Below are 17,812 nucleotides of genomic sequence, written 5' to 3' on the forward strand. Positions count from 1 at the left end.
GTTGTCGTAATTCTTCTGAGTAATTTCCATCACATCATGGCTATGAATCCGGCCGCAGAAATCTGGATCTCCTTCAAAGCGGGAAAGACAACAAGAATGATCTCCCTGAATACAATCGCTACAAGCCTGGGCACGACAACTTGCAAAGCAATGGCCCTCTTCCACACATTCACTGGATCAGACAGCACGTCTTCTTTCAAGTTTAAGGGTAAGCGATATTGCTGCAAGTTAATGCAGGAAGTACCAACCCTCATGGAGGAATTTGCAACTATCGTCGATACTCAATTCCAAACATCGCCAAAGCTGAAAGAAGTGACAAGGAACTTTGTCTGTAGACTGTACTCCAAAGAGTCAAACGAGGTAAGTGACGTTGACCTCATCCGGATGAGGTTGTTCTCACAGAAGACCAGAGACGTGGAGAGAATTCCTCCAACAATTGATGCTTTGGATCAACACCTCAAAAGGACTACATGTCTTTCAAGCCGGTATCTGGACAACAGCCCAAAGGTCCATGATGCCGGTCAACAACCCCATTAATCATGGATGGAAAGAAGAGGATGGCAAGCTGCTTCCCATTTGGATCTGGCTGCCCCTCGCCAGGGATGTGTTCCACCTGGATGTGAAGTGCACTTGCACAAGAACCTGCTCCCGGTGCACATGCATGAGAACAAAGTTGAGGTGCACTCGTATGTGCAAGTGCAAATGAGAGAAGTAGCTGTACCAGAACAATTTCCAATACTGGCATGTATAGGCCTATATGGTCAATTTGTTTGACACTTTTTTAGTAAAACTATTGTTCAAGAAGTTATTCAAGAAATTATCCAGCAGTTACTCACCACCATATTGTAGACCAGTTAAAAGATGGATGAAAACGTCACTATATTATTGGGTACAAGTATAATTGTCAGGTTATTACAAAACAATTATTTGTTTCAGCTTATTGGACCTGTGACCCTTGGTCTATTTTTTTGGTTATGCGTATACTGGCAAAATTATTGCTTCTATGGGCAATATGCTTAAAGGACAATCTGCTACTCTTGATCCTGTATCCATACAAACCTCAAATGTTCAGATCGGATATTCCGATCAAAAGTTACAATAGTTTTCATATTTCACATAGGCTGCGGTGTGGGGTCGGGAACCCCCACCACCCAAAAGCACCAAATTTTGGAGTGCTTGACACTCGAAAAAATATTGTTCTACAGAGCCTAATACCTACAAATTGGTACTTAAAACAAAACTTTTGCATCAATTTGAAATGAAAAGAGATAATAACACATGCATGGCCCTCCACTATTTGTTGAATTAGTGAAGGGTACTGTTCACATATTGATGCATTCATAACATGATAGTTTGCTATCATCGTTGTTTCATCAGAAAATCAAGGACAACATAAACAAATCAATGTCACCAATAATTATGAATGCCACCATTTTATGTTCGACAACATTTATCACATTTAATTTAAAGGATACACCATGATATTTAGTTACATGGTACAGTATTCTGCAGTCTTATAATCCACTCAATCTAAGATGTAGTGCTAAAATACTAATCTATTATAAAGTGTGCTGGGTCCATTATATTCTTCTCTATTGTTCCAATAATTTATGTAGTTACCATGGTGATTGTGTGTACTATTTAAGTCACATATTGCACAATGCAGTAGAAACATTGTCTAGTGGATTACTTAAATCTCAGTGTTGGTTGAACGAACACATTATTGATCGTTCTAATGGACTTATCTGTTTAACTCAAACTAGGCGTGAATTAATGTTTCTCCTTAGTATGTTTTAATCTATTTTGATTATAAAAGGACTATCAGGATTGCAGATGCCAGTAATGCACAGGTCTAGCAATTGTATGATGCACCCTCAGACCCCTGGAATAGGTTAAGTTTGAACATTGATGCACCCCTGCATCATAGTGAAATTGACACATCATTGTATGTCTTTGACATACACCAAATTAACATTTTGACCGATCGTTTGCTGACCATGATGGACCCTGCATGGCACATTGACGCACACTGACGCACATATTGTAGTTGTAATGATGCACCAAATGTACGCTTTGACGGACCCCTTAGTCACACAATTCATCGGACATGAAGCACCATTCCCGGCAGTCGCTGAGTCCGTCTTACAATAATTGATAATTTCATCATGATAAAGAAATTAAAGACATTTGCCAAAATATAACAACATTATAGGCTTCATAGCTCTACACATAATCTGATCATGCAGTTCTAAAAATTATACAAAAGGAAAGTGATACTACTGATTTGTGAGAGAACTAGAATGGTCGCCCATAAAATACCATATCATGTTTCTATGTTGTCTTTAAAAACTTTATTGTTCAGGGCACACCTGTAGAATATTCCGTAATGTTTAGTCTTGGAAATGAGCAAAGTCTAGCTATATTTTTAAAAGCAATTATGCATCCCTGAACATGATGAATTTTGGTGACATATTAGTGTATGAACAAGCCCACTGGGACATAGCCATTGTAACATCAAACGTTATGACATTTAGTGTATGTAAGGTATTAGTAGATAAGTTATAATACTGTAGGTGTATACTACTAACATAGAAAAAAAATAATAGAAATTGTTGCACATCACTAGTTTAGGTTTGCACTAGATATTGTGCATGAACCATTCTTGAATCCTTACAGAGTTGACACTATAAATACTGTCAATCATAAAGCAGATGTGATGAATTTATGCTGCCAATAGCAATGTTCTGTAACTAGTAGCCCAGCTAACACACAACGTAATAATAACGTTATTTTTTGGTTGTGATTACGTTGGTGTCCGCCCAACGTAACGATAACGTAAATAAAACGTAGCCAAATTACGTAATATCACAACGTTTTTAAAACGTTTCAAATTAACGTTTAAATAACGTTAAATAAAGGTTACGTTTTTAAAAACGTTGTATTAACAGTTTCACGATTCGTTATATTTACGTTTATATATTACGTCCACACAACGTAAAGTTTTATGTTGACATTATGTTGCAGTTTAGTTACCTCATGACGTAACAGACTTTACGTTGTATAAACGTTAGCACATTTCGTCATATTTACGTTTGAATATTACGTCCACACAACGTTAAGTTTTACGTTGACATAACGTTGCAGTTTAGTATCCTCATGACATAACAGACTTTACGTTGTATAAACGTTAGCACATTTTGTTGTATTTATGTTTGAATATTACGTCCACACAACGTTAAGTTTTACGTTGACATAACGTTGCAGTTTAGTTACCTCATGATGTATCAGACTTTACGTTGTATAAACGACAGCACATTTCGTTATATTAATGTTTGAATATTACGTAAATACGTCGTTGGTGAAATACGTAAATATTACGTTCTAACTTCGTCAAGAAGATAACAAAACAATATAAGTATTTTTTTTGTTTCCTGTTTACAGAAGCCAAATTCAAAATGTTTCTGTGGTTGTAAAGTAAACGCTTACTTTTAGCTTATTGTGTTATACAGCACTTACGTTGTTATACATGCAGTTCCGTGCATATGCCTAAATCACAAACTGTTCGTTACATATGGTTTTTAGCTCCTTGCATATACCAATTCATCAACACTACATGGCCTGCTTTTGTGCAAGGCCCAATCGCTGCACTCAAAGGCAACTGCCTGCAGTAAACACGCACATTATTGGTTCATAGCTGACGGTGTAGGCGTGGTTATTAGGCTGAGCATGGGCAGTACATAAACATGCATAAAGGCGCCAGTTTCGGAAACTACTAAAAATATTTCACACCTTATTCTGATCAAGCCTGCTTTGACTGCTGATTGGTCAATAACTATCACATGAATTCTTCAAAGACGCCGTGCTGAGCCGACGACAACAGGTTCAATACTGTTGATGGACGCTTACGTGCAAGAAAAAAATGATTTAATGGGTGTTGAAAAACTTTAATCCAAATGTTCAAGGTAAGTGTCATTGATAAAAATTCACACATCAGCAAGGTCTTAGATATTTGTGTAGTAAACGACATATTTTAGGTAATTTCATGCCTCTATTTAGTGTTCAGCGTAGTGTTAGTTAGGACTAGCCTACTCAATGATTGTGCGCCTAACGTTATGCTAATGTTATGTATGTAATACATACAGTAGTACAAGGCTACTAGCATTTAGTAATGTATGTATGAATGACAATGAAGCTACACCGAATACCAGCATTTGACTTCGTGATTAAGCTAGCCTAGTCCACTGCAGCTCTATACAAGTTAACTGACTTTGTACACAGAGCTTAAATTTTTGTAGGAGCCTTAAACTGCCTAAAAAAGGTTAATTTCTGTGGTTAGATTCACAACATCAGACCCAGGCATGATACTGTACAGTGTACTAGTAGGCCATATTGTTACCTGCCTTTGTTGCTACATGAAACTGAGAACAGGTTGAAGAACTGTTTGTGATTTGGCAATGTTTTGCAAACCAAAAATCTGTGATATTTATATGAAGCTTTATTTTCCAAAATATATTGACTTATGCTGCTGTTGTTTGTTTAATTCCCAACTTTTGTGTGGGCCTTAGTACTTAGTGGCAGCAATGACTCTGTCGACTTAGTTCTCATTTTTGTGTATTCTTTACAGGGATCAAATTTTGAAAAAAAGATCTTGTTAGTCTAGAGCAGGATTAGTGGAACGGAACTGCAGTCATCAAATTTTACTGGTGGTCTGTCAACACTGCCCTACATGTAGGTACACGGGGAATTGTTTCTTTCTTATTTTTATATCTGAAAAATACAACTGTTTGAAACTGTGCAGCCACTTTAAACTTCATAAAATTACCCAATATGTGTTTAATTTCTTCTTTTCTACCAGAAAAATGAAATAAAGAGACAAAGCTTCACTCTCCTGAAAATAAAACCCTGAAGGAGGAAATCAAACCAGTCGTCCCATTTGAAACTCAAGAAGTAGCTACAGCAAGGTATCCCTATACATTATTAAAGTACAACTGCTTAAGGAAGATCACACTAATAAGCACAGTAAAAATAATTAGCCAAACTCATGTCCAAATTTCCAACTTTGTCACTATTTTACTGGTCAAGATGTGTTAAGGCATAGGCCTACTCAGTGTGTACGTGAAGGTTACTTATTGGTTACTTGGTTACGTAACCATTACGTTACTAAAACGTAAATGACTAACGTTGCGAAATCTCGTTGTATGAACGTTGCAACAACATCGCAAAAAGGTTATACAAAATCGTTAATGTGACGTTATTATAACGTAACATCTAAACGTTACAAAATAACGTAATAAAAACGTAAATACAACGTTATTTTTTGGTCTAAATATTACGTAAATATAACGTCCCCTGGAGTCTACAAAATTTCTTAACTACAACGTAACTTTCTGACGTTAATACAACGTAAACGGTACGTAAATATAACGTTGTAAAAACGTAATTTTTTTAGCTGGGAGTGTAATTACTGTTCTCTGTTTGCAAAAATTGATGTGAATCGTTGACTATTTAGTAAAGGGCAAAATGTGGTATTCAGTAATTTATGTTGGAAGTTACATAATTCAATATGTCAGGGATGTGCTCACACTGGGCGGCACCGGGCTGCTGCACCCAGCAGTTCTGAATGTCGACCAGCACAAACAGTATTTTAACCTATTTCAGCCGGCACTTTTTTGATGATAATTTAACAAATTTTACCATAACCAAAATCTGGGAATATACATGGCACAGAGTAGGAAAAATAGCACCACCTAAGCATACTTCATGTGCCAAATATTTCCAGTGGGGAGGGGATGCCCCACCCTGCGATCCCTCTCCCAGGGTGTGGATCACACTACCGCACAATCTGCCCGGCACTCAAATATTTATGAGCACATCCCTGCTATGTGTACAGTGTGCATTCTGATATATTATTAACTTTGCACATCCCGGTATTATTTGTCTTTTTCAGTTGAAGGTGTGTGCCCAATTAAGAAACTGGAGAGGTTGGTATCCAAACTGATCCACCAGAAAAGACAACACCAGTTCCTCAACAAAAGGCTATGCCCAACAGAGGCTGATGCAGCAATGCACTCCAGCAGCTGTACCCCAGTGGAGACTGGTAATTTGTTGATGTACACACTGTAACCATTCCATGCTGCAACTAAGTTGACAATTCAACTAGGTCTGCAGTCTACTACTGTAGGACTGTATATGACTATCCGGATTTAGAACATTGGACACATTTATTCATTTATTGTATTGTTTTATTAATGACATAGACATATAGTGCTCAATATGGTGCTAATACAGCCACTGGAGGTCTGTAAATGCGAGGGACCCAAAAATGTTATGATAACAGTAGTATTTTTCCTTATCTCTGAAATATAAAGACATTTACCAATCTTGTAGAATGTGCTACCTTCCTGTCTGAACCAGTTTGTGTTCAAAAATTGCACATTTATTCTTTTCTTATGTTTTCTTTTTATGTTTCATGATGATGTGGCATCATTTGTACAGTACTTGCACTGCTTAAAGATCGTTACTCTTCACTGCCTATACTGTAGTTGTCATCTGATCAGGTTGTCATGTGCATATAGTTTCATATCAGCAAAGACATTGACATTTTTGTGATTGAGTGTGAGCTATATTTCTAGTTTAACACGTTAGGGGCATCATTTTGGGGTCTACTTTCTTCCAGATTTGAACAATAATTTTTAGTTATTACAATGAGTGCAAGTTACAATCTCAGTGAATATACTGTAGCGGAAAGCTACGACTTTTCCTTAGTGAGATACGTTTCGTTCCCTCAGGGGTTACATCTGTTGAGCTCCGCGGAGGCAACGAGAGATGTTTATCCGGAACAGGAACTGATAACGTAATTTGCTATATCGATGTATTCCTGTGACTGGCATAGGCAGGCACGGCGGTGGGTGTGTGAGTCAATCCCATTGGTCGCAGCTCACTGTAGTTATATACAGGTAGTCACTGATTGGTCTAAGCCTTTTTACAGTTTATGTACGGATGTGTGTATACGGGGGTTATTTCCGGGGTATTTAATGAAGGGTTCTTTCGTTAATTAGAGAGTCGGTCAGTCGGTCGCGTGCAAGACAAGGAACTTTCCTTTAAGCGGCTCGTGGTAAAGCTTATGATATTTGCCTGTAAAGCTTATGATATTTGCCTAAGTCCTAACAAATGTGCTTAAGCATTTTAGAGTGCCCGCATCTCTGCGCTGCCCGAGTCCAGCGGATTGCCGACCCCTGCGCTGCCCGAGTCCAGCAGATTGCCCGACCCCTGCGCTGCTAGAGTCCAGCGGATTGCTCGACCCCTGCGCAGCCCGAGTCAAGTGGAATGCCCGACGCCTAGGCTGCCCGACACCAGTGGATCGCCCGAAGCCTGTGCTGCCCGACACCGGTGGATTGCTGGCGTCCAGACTGCCCGACCCTTGCGCAGCCCAGTCTAACTTAGCCCTGCTTATCCTAGGGTTGTGCCCGTCCCCAGTACGTTATATTGGGCAAATGTAAATATTGTATACTATACGCTGTAGATGTAGAACGAGATGAGAAATTATACTTTAATTAATCCTACAACTCTGGTGTCTGCCTCCTGATTTAGAGTTAATCTGTACCCGTCCCCCGTCTACCTCCCTTACCCTCCTCCAGTTGGTTTCGAGACAGGTTTTACACTACCAGACGTTGGCGGCGTTACTATACAAACATAACATTTGTGCTGGCTCCAACCCAGTTACCTTGGCTATGAGCCTGAATGTCTCTTTTGCAATTAAAATCGAATGAATCATATCTTGGAAAATCATTTTAATTCAATCTTCAACAACAATCAGGTATATCTTTGTAACACTTTTGTCCTCACACAAAGCCATAAATATAGTCTTTTTTCCCTTTTCATTTCACATTACAGATGTACAGTACATCCTTTAGAGGAACAGTACAGCACAGCATAGTGTTTAAGGCATGATGGATGTTTTGCAAGCAGATATAAGGGTTGGAACTGGAAGTGTTTGTGTTCGATTGTTTCATTAATAAACGTGTGCTTTTCTACTTTATGTAAGATGATTGTCATATTTCTTGTTCTCCAGTGAGATCTACGGATTGGCATAGTGAACGTTGTTAACACGGATACGGACAAATTTGAAATAGCTGATGTCAAAGCAGTTCCTCAGCTTGTTTAAATACCATACATCAAGGACACAAGAGTGGACAATGGGACAGTGGCGTAGGAAGGTACTTTTGAGTGGGGGGGCTGAAGACTGATGGCCGGCCTGGGGGAGGGGTCTAAGAGGAGGGGGTATCCCCCTCCCCTTTGGAATTTTTTGCATTTCCAGGTGGCCTCAGATGCAATTTGGTGCAATATAGCACACTTCAACACCCACTCCATTTTGTAAACTTAATTTTCTATTTTCACCTGGCCTTAGATGCAATTTGGTGCTCCAAATGAGATTTTTTTCTCATTTGGAAATGAAAAAGGGGTTTTCTGACTTGCGAACCGGGGGGGGCGGAATGATACTTCCGCCCCTCCACAGTTTTCACTGGGGGGCTGGCGCCCCCCCAGCTCCCCCGGTTCCTACGCACTTGCAATGGGAGTAACAAGTATCCAGAATGTAGATATCACAAGCCTTCAAGACAATTGAACAAACTGTACCATAACGGACAACATGCAATTACAACAAACATGGTGTCTCAGTAAAATAAAGTCACTAAGCTAGTGTAATGTATCATAAGAATTTATCTTTTTCATGGTGTCAAACATTGATTGTTGCATTTAGTGCGGTTATGTATCTTACTCCTTTCTGTAGTATTTAGCATTGATTTGCATGTTCATTCATAGCGTTATGTAAACTACATAATTGATGTCATCAAAGTTACAACTGTGTCATATTAATGAACTAAATGAATGAATATTGGTTTCACTGCATACTACTTTATTGTACACCATTTGGCGTTCCATGATAGCAATATCTGTTTACATACTGTAGTTTGCAGTAATTTTAATGTGACATTGATCTTGTGTTACTTATTGTTGGCACAGAATAACTTGTCTTTGTTTTGTATTGTGTGAGATCAATTTAACATATATAACATATATTGTGATGTCATGGAGTGTTGAAGAGGTACTCTAACTTGCAGCTAGTAGTGATAAAACAGTTTCATTCAGTGCTCTCATGATAACCCCAGTGGCAGATGGAGATAGTGGCAGATGGAGATGTTTGAAATGCAGGGGACATTATAGGGTCTTTTGAAGTTTTGGCAAAGTTTCTTTTGGATGTAAAGTTTGCTATACTTATCATGGAAAGGTCCACAACGGAGGCATGGCGTCTCCTAGCCGTATTTGGGTATATGTTCCTGCATCCCGTATTTGGAACACTGCCCTACTTTTTTTGTTTGTATTGCTCATCTGTACAGTTCTATACATTGATTTCAACTACAATAACCATGAGCAGGGAAAACTTTCCACTATCTCACTTGCATTTTTTTATTTTAAAGTGACCATATTCATACTTTAACCAAAATATTTCTTCCATATTTAATAGTGTTTATCAAGAGTAGGTTAAAAGATATTTTAAAGGTATGCTATGTAGTATTGGCCCCAATTTACCATGCTATAATTGCTAGAAGATTTTAAAAAAGAACGTTCCTAGAGGTCTTTACTTACAAATTGTTCTAAGGCATTCTAATTGAAAGCATAAGATGCCTCAATGTCCCAGTGAGGTAAATTTTCTCGAAGGTGGTAATAAACCAGTTTCAAAACTTTGACCAAAGGTAACCATATTTGAAGATCTGGTATATTTGGGGCCAATACAACATACCTGGTCGAGAGTTGCCGTGGAAGCCACCATATGTTTGTAGTAATTGCAGTAAAATGTAGTAAAGGCAGCTGGAGGAGTCCAGTTTACCCCTGTGCCGAAGGTCATTCATCTTTTTGGGTTTTCTCTCCCTTATCCCTCCCTCGGATTGGTACTCCCACCGCCTCATTTTGGCAAAGTGGTTATACACTCCGCACCCCACACACACAAAGGCCTTATCTTAATGCAGCACTTTTCGTCCATCGAGTTTATTCCATATATCAATCACAAAACAGCAAACTAAGATATGAGCCAAGTTTTTCCCTGCCCAAAGCGTTAATTGGCGAGTAATTAAGGACATTTGCAGATAATGAGAAAGGTGTCCACATAGATTCAAACTTCGAGTTGGTAACTTGGTACAACCAGCAAGCTGGACTCTAACAGCTCCCTGGTACAACTGCCACAGACAATCTACACAAATCAAGCATGGTGTTGTATTACGTATTGGCCAATGACTTTCGTACCTTTAAGATATTCATATTATGGGCGAGGTTTATTTGGATCCGAACGGAAAATATCTTCGAGAAAAACAAAGTTGAAAGTTGTAAATTTTTCGACTTTTATGCCACCATTTGAAGTAAGATTTGAATAGATAAGCTAATTATGTATGTCGTTATGGCATCGTGGAATCAGTGAGGTTGAGAAAAACCATAGAAAGGAACGCAAAATACTGCTTTCACAAGGAGTCCCTGATCTTACCCATATCTAATCACCCCTTTCTACAGAAACAGAACCCATGGTATGAAGCCTCAACTAACTCAAAAAGGAAGACATGTATACCAATGCACAGCTTGAAGTTCTCGGATGACCTCCCCATTCAATACCTAGCGCAAATAATTTTATCAATATTATTGTTTTCATTGCTCATTGAAACAATTGAATACATACCGCGCCTATCTATCTGGCTACCGTAAATTAGACCTATCCAAACTGTGCTGGGGCCATTTATCACTATATGTTTGGGTTTTTTGTGGATTGCCAGCAACAAACCTAAAAAAGTGTGTACCCTTAATGGATTAGAGCAATTTATCACAAAGTAGCGATGCAATTATTTCAAGTGCAGCAGATCTGTCGGTCTGTAGCCGACATGCCAGTGAAAATCGGGAAAAATGGTTTGCCCCCGTCGCATGGAGGGTTTGTCTTACTCTAACAAATGCATTGTTTCATAGCCAATAGAAAAACTGTGTACAACTATCATGTATAGTATCATCGTGAACGTTGCTCGCACATAATGCACACTATACGATTACACAGTAGGCCTATAGGGTACGCAGAACTGAGATACAGATTGGAATTTTGGACACCTGAGAACTTTAAGGTATCAGTGACCAGATCCATATCCTGTTTTATAGCTAGGGATGAGAATGCCACAATAAAGGAATGAGTCTGGTGTCGCTAGAATAGAGGGCGGCATTGCTTTCATTTTTAAATCGGGAATACGGGGGGAATACGGGGAGACAAGATTAGCTGAGAGAATGCCTTTAAGTATGCAATTAAAACTCCATACAATGTACCTTTTTCACATACACATTTTAATAGCAGTTACATTCAGGAGTATTGGTTCTCTTTTTCATTTGTAATCTGCTATAGCTAGTTAACTTCTTTTGCTGGTTTACTTTTGAGATCAAACATATTCTATTGTTTGATTTTTAGTACCCATTTTCTTAAATATTCTCACATGGCCATGTTTGTATAGGTTTGATTCCAATGTAACTTTTATTGCATTTTCTTATGCTTTATCTTCTCTCATCTAATCTTACTATCCTTTTGTCTTATTGCCAGCTAAAATTGCCCATATTTGCTGGTTAATACATATCTCTCATTCTGGACCATGGATTTATCTCCATATCCTCTCTTGGGATACTATGCTTACACTCAACTTTGTACAGCTAGAACTCCAGGTTTCAACAATTCCAGGAAACATACCTTCATTGTGGCTCTGTTGACCTTGGATGACTTTGACCTAGTTTCTAATAATTTATTAAAATCTGATAGATTAGTGGGTGGGCACATGCTTTTTACAGTACTTACTCGGTTTGGTAGTGTCCATGGTAATTGCTTGAACCCATAGTCATACAGGGCTCCTCCTTATTCACAGTTCCAATTAGATGGCCAACACTTGACTATTCAGTTGCATCCATGCTATTAAAAAAAGATTTGCAAAGCCAGAAAGTCAATTGATGTAGTGATTCCTTGAGCAATATGATAAGCAACTGTGGATATGATATTCACCTACATTTAGTATTGCTGATCAGAATGTGTAATTTAGTATAATGGGCTTGCAGCAATGATTGATGTACATGCAATTATGATGCAAATACAAAGAGAGATGGAGTTCAAACAAACTCCCACTTCTTCAGTGATGAGACTTATAAAGGCTCTCACCTAACTAACCTGTAATTGACTTCAAGTGACCCTTGACTTCTATGGAAAACAATAGGATCATCTATTCAGCAGACTATAGGTTCCCCCAAGTTACATTCAAACTTTCAGATGTTGTACAATAAAGGTTTTCCAACCATGATCTGTTGACCTAAACTGATATCATGACTTGCATTAAACACAACTGCGATTATCTTCTTACTAATTGCTACCAAAAAGTTTGAAGTTCAAAACTTTTTCACTCATGGAATATCATGTTTACAGACTTTGACCTATGTTAATTGACCCAATTTAACTTTGACCTTGATGTTTTATAATAGAGATCATCAAACATGCTATAAAATATATATCTTTGAAAAACAACTTCAAAACAGCAACAGTTTCAGCAAAAAACTAATACAGGTAATATGAATGAACATTAATCCATCCTTTTAACAATTTAAAATAAAATGAAACTGTTAGCAAACTGATTATCCACTAGAGAGCCTGTGTAATAGAATGTGTAAAAGTAAGTTGGCCTGACGTTTCGATCCTAGCAGGATATATATATATATATATATATATATATATCCTGCTATATATATATCCTGCTATATATATATATATATATCCTGCTATATATATATATATATAAAATATTAGATTCAAAGCGCCAGGGGTGCACTCTGTACAATTATTACACTTGGGTAATACGCCTTTAATGACAGTTATTCAAAGCCAATTTATACACTTTAATCACTGTGGTCGAGTGGTACGGACTTCGGTTCGTGACACAGAGGATAGGGTGTTGGGATAAATAGTTGAAAATAATATAAACAAAATTGTACCATGTTTTGCTTTTCTTTTTTCCCATATGTTGCCACTGCTTGAATAAGAATAGGTGATAGGACTTTTTGTGAGCTCTACATTTAACAACAAGGTACAGTAGACTTAAACTGCATCTTGTTGCAACATCCTAGGAAAGTTTCAATAAACACAGATGTTGCTATAAAAATGGGGAATCTGATGAACATTCCAATTCTGCGAGTCTTTATTGGACATTCTAGCAGGAGGCATTAACCAATTCTGCTATCGTTACATAGGTCCTTCATAAAATGCCAGTTAAAGAACTTTATTACTTTCTTGGGAAGGTGAATTTTATTGTCAAATACAACATCTGTCAAATATTTAGTTTCCCTACCTGTCCCCCCCCCCTACTCCATTTATCCCAAGTAGTTTACAGAAACTGAGATAAAACAGTTTTTGTGGCAAACAAGGTTAAATATGTTGTTTGAGGTATTGAGCATTTATCTATATTTCCCTTTCGAATCTAGATAAGAGGAAGTAGCAAACAATGCAAGGAAAACATGAAGTTCAAATGGATGCTTTAATTGCTTTTACCCAAAACATTGCTATATTCATTGATAAATATATTCCACTTCAAATTCAGTACCGTTATAAAAATGCAAAAGAGATATGATATTGATCTACTTTCTGTATTTAGACCATTGCAGGTGAACAAGTTTAACAATGGTTTTGAGTTTGACCGTATGTAGAAAACACCTGTTACATAAGGAACCTCAGATACAGTGTCGTGTAAACACATATCACTGCTAGGAGCTGTTTAACAAACAGCAAAAGAAAAATTTATTACATAACTATCAAGAGATTTGTAGATCTCCACTCCTTCAACAATATTTACAGTGGTGCAGACTTCAAAGCAATGCAAGGGCAACAACTGCCTATCACTTTAAAAAATTTCCAAGTGCTTTCATTTCTAGCAGTTGCATATGTTCAAAAGAAAAATTACAAATTAAAAGATGTGGTCTTTCCAACATGTTACCACATCTCCCCCCCCCCCCCATCAAAAAAGTATTGCATGTACAGCAGTAACCCTTTTTGTACATGTGCAATATATGGGGCAGAGCCTTACTCATGATTTGACCAAGCCCTTTATCCATTTGATTAGCACAGGTTATGTCAGTGATATTCAGTGGTATTCACATCAATGCTTAGAACATGTGTCTCATGGTAAATTTCTAGCTGATAGCATGAATGTTAAGGAGCTGAAGTTGCAGAGGTTGCTTTGTTTATATGTTTTTGAAATTTACATGAAATTTCATAAAATTGATTTTTTTTTTTTTATGAAAATATTTGCATTTATCGGTGATTAACAGAAAGAAGACATAATGATTTCTGCTATAGTGTCTTATTTCTGCCTCTTATGTTAAAATTGTGTTCATTGGTTGGTCCTTGTACTTCGAACATATTGCTCCTATAACTCAGCAAACCCATATTTGATCTGAAGATGCTAATTCAGACAGCTTACTGTTATGACTTCCTTGGTGAGAAATAGGGTTTTCCTTTGATGCAAAATTCCAGTTATCGCTATTGTTGACAAACATGACTAGCTTTGGTTGAAGTATGAATTTCATTCATTATACTAAACTTTCGCTCACACTTTTTCTATGTATGGGACCAAAAGGAACTTTTAATTTGTAAATGGCAGTATGGTTCGTGCAAGCACCATGGGGAATATATTAAATTAAACAATGCTATACTTTTTTTCTTCTTCATAATGCAGGCGTCACACTGTCGCGAAATTGACACCAGATGGCCAAACGAATATGGAATTTTGAATTTCGCACGAAGATGGCCCCGAACTTGGTCAACAGCCATTCAACAGCCGAAGCAAGTACGATGCCTACAGAAGGTTACACAATGGCACCCGAACCACACACGAAGGCAACACGAAGATGTGCATTTCTATTTAAGTAGTTTACCCACAGGACACATGAAGTCCACACGAAGGCCACACGATGGCTACACGACGACGTATTGATAAGTACATTGTCGAATGCTAGAAAGGCAAATATTTAAGAAATGACAAAGTGAAATAAAATAATGCTTTGTTATTGTAAGAAGTGCTCATCATGTTCTCTGAGGTACATCAAAAGAAGCAATGCTGCTGCTGTCTTTTTTGCCTTCATAAGACAATCGGGTAGCTTCTTGTTTCCTTCGTATTGTCTTTGTGAGGCGAAAATGCCCGATGGCACCGATGATCACACGAAGTAAAAACGAAGATGACATGATTTGATAAGATGCCCTCACGATGGCCTTACAAAGGGCAAAATGGACACACGAATTCAACATGAAAATGAACCTTCGGAAGGTCTTCCGGCACTTTTTTGGCATGCCAAGGATTTTGCCACCGCTCACGAAGTTACTGCCGGAGCCTGAAAAACTCCACCGGCGGTCATACAATGGCTTAAGATGCCCTAACGAGTGGCCCGATGTTTTTACGATCAGAGCCGAATTTGAACATTTTCTTTATAGTGTGTCCATCTGATGTCAACTTCAGGACAGTGTGACGCCAGCATAAGGGTTGCAAACTTTGACCTGCGCTAACATCAAACGTTCTAGGATCTCCCTAAATTATAGGGGTAGGATGATAACCTACTGTAGGTTAGCGCAACATAGACCATACAGGTTTTGGAGATTTGTTTAACCCATCTCCCTGTTGTCTGATATGAGAGTAATGTGGCACCTCATGGCTAAAAGTTTAGATTTGAATATACCTACTGCATGTTCTAGCAAGTTCTCGACTACTGGCACTGGATCATGCCAACTATGTGAGGAGCCATTTCTTTTAATCTTGCAAGGCTGGTCTGTAGTTTCAGCTAATTTGATAAAAAGCCTTGTAGAACCAGGGATGTGTTATCTAGAGATGGATATACATCGAAAACAGCTAAGACTTTAAGCCGATCGATGAAGAATTCAAATACTGTGTAATCCTATCCTACTTCAAAGGTGTGATCGAGAGGTTTCCTAGTAAAATTACTGCTCCTTTCAGATTTGCAACTTCATCTTGAGTACTTCTTTTTGGTCACATAGTAGCCTGAAACAATTGAAAGTTGGAGACAGTCCTTTGAAGATATGTGCTTCGGCACCATGTACCCAGTGGCGTAGCCACGGGGTGTGGGGGGGTGACAGCCAGCCATGAAAGGTTGTCCCCCAGTCCCCCTCCTACTGGGATTTTGGGTGTCAAAACAAATTACATGTGCGAAAAAATATATCATTCATTGGTGTGAATGGTCTCGAATCTCCGTGATGACCAATCATGAACGACCTTTCAACCGCGGACCGGCAGTAGGCTATAGTTGCTGAAAAACCTGACGTGACATAGCGCATAGGCCGAGAAGACATCTACAGTAGTCGCACTGTACTGAAAACGCATGTTAACGACCGTCGAATTATATAATTCCAACTCTACAAGACTACAACACACATGTTTACTACTGAATCTGTGCTGAACTGTTCGGGCAAACTTTGCTTTTGTTTCTCTCTTTTAAATGGACGGTGACGTCACAATAGAAAGGTGGTTACCAGGTACTGGAATGCCAAAGAAGATGTTAAAAAAATACTGACATCATACAGGTTTCTCACATCATTGCTCGCGTCATTGCCTCGATACTCAGTTACATTTTCAATCGGGTTTTCACTTCTGGGACATACCCTTATGCTCTTAAAACCGCTAAAAAAAAAAACATTTTCAAGAAAGGAGACAATACTATCGCTGAGAACTACCGACCAATCAGTCTATCACCCTAATAATATTTCAGACGCAATCTTTGATGTCATTTTGACATATAGTTCGGTCATTTCAGTATGTTAAAAAAAGCCCAGTCCAACTTTCCTTATTTTCCACACGCAATTTGCAGATTTGTCGAAAAATGCCGTTATCAAACTCACAAAAGATATGTCATGATATTTCAAAGTAACTTACCAGATTTTTTTTTTTGTCTATTTCTCTAAACTATATGATGACCATATTAAGACATGGGATCTCAAAATAAAGGATGTTGGGAAACATTCCTGTACGCTGCGCGCCAACCCATGGTGGCGCTCCACTCAGATAGTAACAAGACACCCTCCCAGGAAATGGTCCAAGTCCCCCCAGCGCCCCCCCAACTGAAAAAATCCTGGCTATGACACTACATGTACCACAGGCTTATCTGATATCAAAGTGAGAGCAGCTTTCCACAAGAATAAAGAAAAGCATATGTTAATTTTTGTGTAACACTTACACAACTCAATCTCCACGCAGACAAGACTACCTACCAGTGGCGGAGCTAGGGGTATTGGTCAGAGGGGGCGAGAATGGTCTGTAGGGGCGCTTTTGACACTATCTAAGCGGAGTGCCACCACAGGTTGGCGCGGAGCGTACAGAAATTTTTGAGTCAAGATACTCCCTAGATCGCCGGAAATGACCCTTTCCAGGCCTAACTAATTCGCAGATAAACGAAGAATAAATAGGTGTCATCGCCATTTGTGACAACTCTGAAGTTTATATGGGTGTTGAAAATGCATGCGCTTCATCACAAGACCGCCATTAGAGCATTTTGTCAGAAAATTACACCAACAAAATGTGACAAATGTCAATAAGTAGATGAGGGCGCAATAATAAAGTCAATAATCGTGAATAAGTAAAAAGTGGTAAAAAGCTGTAAAGGGCGCCAGCAGTCCATTTGAGTCCCCCCCTGACTGTATGAGTGCTCCACCACTGCTACCTATGCATAGTTTTCAATGAAGATTCCAATAATTCATGCAATTTCC

At 38.5% G+C, this 17,812-nt stretch overlaps 1 protein-coding gene across 2 annotated transcripts in view; it reads right to left on the bottom strand.

Moving 5' to 3' along the window:
* Nucleotides 1-17,812, bottom strand: part of LOC139967256 (uncharacterized) — a 150,182-nt gene that overhangs the window by 39,495 nt on the left and 92,875 nt on the right. The window contains exon 7 of one of the 2 annotated variants that reach the window (XR_011792928.1): nt 11,867-11,977. The exons of the other annotated variant lie outside the window; for it this stretch is intronic. The gene's annotated coding sequence lies outside the window, so the exon portion shown is untranslated. The remainder of the gene's footprint in view (nt 1-11,866; nt 11,978-17,812) is intronic. 2 annotated transcript variants of the gene reach the window in all.

This window comes from Apostichopus japonicus, chromosome 5 (assembly GCF_037975245.1).
Source record: "Apostichopus japonicus isolate 1M-3 chromosome 5, ASM3797524v1, whole genome shotgun sequence".
Lineage (NCBI taxonomy): Eukaryota > Metazoa > Echinodermata > Holothuroidea > Aspidochirotida > Stichopodidae > Apostichopus > Apostichopus japonicus.